Source organism: Nestor notabilis, unplaced genomic scaffold (assembly GCF_000696875.1).
Source record: "Nestor notabilis isolate BGI_N333 unplaced genomic scaffold, ASM69687v1 scaffold1699, whole genome shotgun sequence".
Lineage (NCBI taxonomy): Eukaryota > Metazoa > Chordata > Aves > Psittaciformes > Psittacidae > Nestor > Nestor notabilis.
The window spans coordinates 175,705-182,642 of record NW_009943974.1 but is presented as its reverse complement, the minus strand read 5'-3'; positions in this window follow the sequence as shown (position 1 = coordinate 182,642).

Sequence of the window (6,938 nt, the reverse complement as noted above, 5' to 3'; positions counted from 1 at the left end):
TCTGCTGAAGGATAAACTGGGACCTTTAGAAAACAAAGTGGTGGCTACAATTTTTAACAGATTTGCTCTTGCATATATTTATATAGGGCAGGAGAGCCCTTCCCTAGGGCTTGCCTGTGCTCTTGGGCAAAAACCAAAGGGGGGTGGTGAGTTTATTTTTCTTTATCTGTTCACTTTGGTTTGATTTATATGCTAAAAGAGATATTTTTATTACAGTGCATAGTAAATTGGGTTTCTTTATGGCTCATGAGAGCTGTTTTCCAAAATTGGACTATTTCTATAGTACACTGATTGCGATGTATTTCCGATCTTAATGTCTAAATCAAATAAAATACACCCAATCGTATTTGTTTTTAAGCTCTTTTGAAACAGGATGAAATTGGCAACTTCTTCTCGAGGAGATGTTGTGGCACTCAGGAAATCATCTCAGTTTAGCAAATAAAAGCTTTCGGTGGGGACTGGAGCTTCTGGAGAGTTTTGAGGCCGTTTTGCGGTGGTGTAATCCATAGGAAACACAATCAAGAGGCCAAAGGCCACCGGGGCTGTAGTACCTATGCTGAGGTTTCTCTCCAGTTACTTATAGGAATGATTCAGTGAACTTATTCCCTGTTGGTTTCCGAGTAGAAAATCCTGCGGCGTTCAGATGGATCCGAGAGCAGAGGGAGGCTGGAAGTGATGCTTTAAAGCAAAACCTAAATCTGTTCCAGGGCAGATGGTTAATTGTGTGGTTCCATTTATTTGCCTAATGCAAATCATGTCCAGTTTGCCCATGCCGCCGGAGGAGCTGGATTCCTGTTTGTTTTGCTAGAAATTGGGCTGAGATCTCATTGCATCTTCTACAGCTCCCCCATGAAGCTCCCCTGCAGCAAGAAGGCTTTGTGGTCCTCAGCGGAGGAGCTCTGTATCTCCAGGGCTGGTGGAAAGGAAAAGCATCAGCTCCACAGAGAAGGGCTGGGATGGGGATAAGCTGCCAACACTATTGATTTTCAGGATTCAACCTCTCATCTTCATGGCTCCAGGGCAGTGAAGATGCTTTAGTGAATGGCAGCAGCAGTTTCTTGCATCCCAAAACCATGCACCGGCCAGTGTCTGTGGGTCTGGGCACCCTCGATCCTCTCCACCCTTAGACTAGGAGGGTGTTTCAGAGGGTTCCCAACTTCCCAAATGGGCCTAATTGAAGCCTTAAAGAGATTTTTCACAGATTCATGGCTTTTCAAAGGAGAAATTTGCATATTAATAAGAAGCTGTTCAGACTGATTGGCTTAATGTGTTTGGGGTAAGTATAATTAAATGTCAAGGGAAATATATCATGAAGTAATGAAGCTGAAGCTAATTTATCAAAAAATGAATCCTAGAGAGGGAGACATTTCCAATAACAAACAGTTCTTTAACCTTCCTCTTTAAGATGATTTGCTTAGTCAGGGCTGAAATGTACAGTCTTGAAGACCCTCACATGAGAGAGACATGAGATGGTTATTGGTCAGCATAAACCCCTCTGTCCTGGGACCCCAAGGCTGAGCTCATCAAGAGGGTTCACCTGGGTCCAGGTCGGGGAAGTGCAGCTCTGGTCCCTCCAAGGCATCACTTGGGAGGATGTCTGGGGGGATGTACATGTGTAAGACTTCAGGGGTCCCCTTAGGGAAGAACAGGCTTGAGGTTTAATTATATCAGATGCTGGGTCCCTTATGCCCTTTTTATCCCCATCCCTCAGTCTTTACTCTGTAAGCTTTTCAGAACACGTGCCATCTCTTGCTCTGTCACATACGAGCTGGGGGTAAAGATCAGCCCATACAGGCACATCCTTAATAAGAACAAAAAATGCAGTGCACATTCAGAACTGTGATGCAAGTCCCCAGGCTGGGTATTTTAACATGTAACCGAGGCGGATGAGGGCCAGGTTGAAGTCTATGCCAGTTGCTCTGTGTGATGGAAGGAGGTTGTGAGCTCCCTGTGCAGAGGGCAAACAGACATGCACTTCTCAGCAAACCCATGCTTTGGGTAAGTGCTGGGTTCATGGGATTCTTTCCCAGCCATGCACTGACTGTCCTCTGCCACCACTCCAGCAGTGACTTGCTCCCGTGCATGGGGAAAGTGGGTTTGGGAGCTCTTGATTTGTGCTTCGTGCACTTGCAAGGGAGAAAAGGAGGGTGCAAAGCTGTAAAAGGATCATGCCCGTTGTCTCAGCTGGAAATCCTCTTTGGTATAATATGGGACAGAAGGGAATCAGCAGGTTGCAGAATAATAGAGGCATCTGTAGAAGAGAGCAGAAGTAGTGTCTATTTTCATTCAGAGGCATCACAGTTGTGATAAAAAACAGCACCAAAGAGCCAACAGAACCAGCCACCAGAAGTGTGAATTTACCCAAGCAAATCCATCTGGCAAATGAAGAATCACTTTTCATTTGGGAGTTACATTGGAAATATGATGAACTTGCTGTGGGCCTGATTTGTTCCCTTGTAAGAATTAGCTGGTGCTGCAGGGATCTGCCAAACGGCTCATGCCTTATGCTTGGAGCCCCTTCCCTAAGCTCTCGCTGGGGAGGGTGCCTGGTGCTGGAGAGGCCACTGAGATGTAAAACCAGGGGGTCAAAAATGCGTGTGGCCACTGCTGGAGGTGATGAGCACTGGGTACAAGTCTGATGGGGAAGGGCAGGGTTTGTGCTCCCCAGTGCATGGCACACCCCAAAACTGCACTCACTAAAGCTGCTGGGGGTGCCTTCAGAGGGGCTCCAGGGCTGGGATAAAGAGCAGGCTTGTGGCCAGGCTGAGGGGGAAGCACTGCAGGACTCCTCAGTAGCAGAGGTGGCTGATGAACCCATCCCCAACCCCAGCAGAGAAAGTAGATGGTGCCTGGTGGTATCTCAAAGGATGGAGATGTGATAAAGGGGGCTATGGCCAATGGTTCTGGAGTAATTCATCTCCTTCTGGTAGGCAGACAGCAGGGATTTACCAGCAGTGCAGGACCCAGCATCCTCCCAGATGGATGCAGAAATGCTCCACGATGACTTGGCTTTTTAGCCATTTGAAAGAAAACAACTCCCAAAGCCCACCTGGTCAGCCTGGAGGAAGCAGTGGTGCCACCCGTGATTGCCTCAGCCCCAATGAGTTTCTTGTTCCAGCAAAGAAAATCAATGGCTTGCATGGCTAATGGCATCAGAGAGTTTCTGCCTGTCGATAGCACTTAGGCACTGGCAGTCTCCAGGAGATGCCCAGATGTGCTTCCCAGCACAGTGGCTTTTTGGGAGCCTCTCAGCAGTGTTCCTTCTCTCAGAGCAGTTGCGGGATGCCGGGACAGCAGCATCACCTCTTGTCACTAGCATCACCTCCCATAGGAACCAGGAGGCCACTGGCTGCCTGCCTGAGCACAGGGCTCCCTCCTTAGCAGCAGCTCTGCCTGTTGATAATTAATCAGAGCAATTAGGGTGAGGGCTGTAATTAGCTCTGGTTAGTGCAGTGTCCCTTCCTAGGGCAGCTGGTGAGCAAAGACCCCTTTGCAGCCCCTCTGCCCCTTCAAATCACCCATAGCCCCATCACTCCAGCAATGGGGAAGCCAATGTGAAGATACACATACACCTGCTCATAGGGGGTCTCCGGGGGGCAGAATGAGCCTCTTATCTTGGGGACACCTCCACGTCCTGCTGGGTCTCATCAGTGTGTGGTCCACAGGGCTCAGCTGCCCTGCCCTTGGCCAGGATTGTTCCTGTGCTTCCGGAACAAGGTCACGTCCCTGAGATGCAGGAAGAGAGCATCCAGCTGCAGAGCTATCAGCAACAGCCCATGCAAACAAGCCACTTTCTCCGTGGCGTTCCTTTGATGGGTTTTCCAGCCCTCGGGAAGGAGGAGGCTTCCTGGTTGCGGCCTCAGGGTGGGGTGACAGCGGTCGTTGCCCCCATGAACTGGAACTTAGTGTCCAAGTGCCTGTTTTGGAGTTTTCTGGAGTGGTTTTCCTTAAATGCTGAAGTAGTTAAACCACAAGGGAGCAGAGCTGCAGCCAGGGTGCAGTTAGGGAGGGGATCAGCTGAGGACGCCCTAAAAGCCTGGCATAGCCCTTGTGTGGACTCACAGATGCCTTTGCCAGGATGGGCATGGCATGGATGCCCAGATGTGCACAGCTGCCTGCCTCGTCCTTCTGTCTTACCCTGCCCTGGACAGACCCTGCTTTGGGGCTGGGACAACTGGTTTTGGGGCTTTGGTTGCCGCAGGGGGTTTAGATGGGAACAGGGCAACCTGGGGCTCCCTGTGGGCTGCAGTTTAGGTGGAGGTTTGCACCATGGGTGGTGGTGTTGGGCTGTCAGCCATCTCCTAAACTTGAGAGGGAGCTGAACTGGAAGGAGAGGAGGGAGGGACGGGAAGGCAGCTCCACTGATAAGATGCTGCTTGACAGATACAGCGTGGAAACAGATGCTACCGGCTGCAGATGTAATGAGATACGTAAATACCCAGACTTGCTCAAGTAAATGCCAGCATCCGCCGTAAGGATGAGCTCGGGAGCTCCTGGTGCTGCTGACTGGGTGCCAGCAGCGAGCACAGAGCAGGTGGATTTGGAGGGATGAGGAGAAGAGAGATGCTCTGTGACAGAAGAAGGTGGGAAGATGTGGGAAGGTGGCATGTTAACACTGTGCCATGTTTATCCCCTGGGCGATGCCTGTGGCCAGGGCTGTGCTGCAGCACCCAGCAGGGACCATGCTCTGGGCTGTGCTCACCATCAGGGCTGGGCTTTGGGGTGTTTTCTATGTACCTAAAAGTAACGATACACCCCACGTGCTTCGAGAACTGCCTGTTCATCCCAGCACTGTTCTCATGTATGCTTTGATTTCTTAAACCCCCCTTGAGTGCTGGGATAGTAAAAAACCTGTGTCCTGGGAGGGACCTTGCTGAGGTGGGCACAAGGAGCGCACCAAGGTGTGAGAAGGCTCCTCAGCACATCTCCAGGGAGCAAATAACCCAGGGACCATTTACAGCAGCACAATTGTCCTCTCCCAGGGCTATTCCTGCCTCTTACTTTGCTCCAACATCAGCCCAATCCATCCTCCATTAAAACCAATGGCAAGACTGTCATTTAGCATCAGCTGGAATTGATTTTACATCCAGCACAACAATGAGTGATTTTCCTTTCTCCCTCCAGACCTCTCTGATCTTTTGCCACTCTCCTTCCAGCTCCCTCAGTCCCACAGCTTTGCTGGGTGGTTTTCTCTTTACATTTTTGCCAGTTTCCTGAAATGCATCTAAAGGAAGGCAAAGCAGGAGGTTCAACTAACTCCAACGTGCCCTCACAGCTCATCAAAGCAAATGCAGAGCTGCCAGGGCAGCACAGCCCCTGGGCTGAGACACCGGCCTCATAGGACGGACACACTCATCTCTTTAGGCAGCATATTTTAATCCATATATACAAACACTCTACTGGTTGCATCAAGTTATCACTTTTGCCAGAGCATCTTTCTTCTCAAACATCTCCTGTACACACTGTAATGGCAATTCTGGGAGTGTGGGCTCAATGGTGAGGGACAGGCGAGTGGTTATGTGAGCAGGTTTTGAGTTTTACTACAAATTCCTGTTGCAGAATCACTACTTTAAGTGATTTGGAAGAAAATGAAAAATGCAGAGGGGAGGTTAAGCCAACTTGCTGGTGGCTGCGGGCACAATGCACCGTGCTTGCTGTGCCTCAGTTTCCCCATAGCTTCATGTTTCCCCCCAGAACTGCTGCCTTCCATGCCTGTCACCATGGTGTCTGGCCCCTTCCTGGAGACAGGAATTCTGGCAGCATGGCTATAGGGAAGTGAGAGGTGAAATAAGCCCCCTCAGACAGTTCATTTTCCCTCTCTGCTCTGCTCTCCCAGCCCTGCCATAGCATTCACCATAGAATCATAGAATCACAGAATGGTTTGGGTTGGAAAGGACCTCAAGATCACCCAGTTCCAACCCCCTGCCATGGGCAGGGACACTTCACACTAGACCATGTCACCCAAGGCTCTGTCCAACCTGGCCTTGAACACTGCCAGGGATGGAGCATTTACCACTTCTCTGGGCACCGTGTGCCAGCGCCTCACTGCTGGCTCCCAGAGATGTATTTTTCTCCTCTTCTTCCTCCCATACACAAAGCCCGGATTACTGTTAAACTTTAACCATGCTGTCACTTCATAGTGCAAAGGCAGGATGAGGGGTGGGAGTTTGCTGGTGGGAGAGTGTCTGATCCATCCCCTGATCCCGTGTTACATTTCTTGGAGCAGATTTGACCCTTCCTTGCCGGAAAGGCTATTCCATGGGATCCAGGGTCCTGCAGCTGATTGCAGAGTTCAATTATTGAGCTCTCTCAGAAGGAGTAGCATGTCTCTGATAGAGTCTTTCCTGCGATGACCTCTTCAGTGGCACTTCCTTCAAAACAGCATTTGCCACCACAAGAGACTTCCTTTCCCACCACTGCTGCTCCAAATCCCAGACACTGAATGTGGAGCAAAACCAGCCTGCAGCTCATTTAAGCTGAGCAGGGCAAAGAGTAACAGAGGGCAAGTTTTTGGTCTTTGAAGCTTTCTCTAAGGTGTTTGTTACCACATTCGTTAATGTGATGTTAATGGATATCACATTAATTAAAGGAGCCTCCGTGTTTCCATCTTGAGCCAAGGAAACACGGAGGCTCCTTGGATTCTCCCAGTGTCTGCCTGGGGATTTTCCTTCCCCACCATTTCTTTGTGTGTATACCACTGCTTGGACCAGTGGCTCAAGTTAGTGGCAAAGATGGAAGAAGCAGCTGGAGGCTGGAGCAAGGTGCCCTCAGCCCAGGCTGTGCAGGGAACGTGTTCTGGGATGCATGGAGGGAAGCAATGCCCTTCTGCTTCTGGAGTGTGCCATCACCCCGCTGCAACTTGCAGGCTGTGTAATGGAAAGATCCTGATAGCTGAAGTCAGCAGCACATTCGGGAAAGCCCAGCTCTGTGTAAACAGG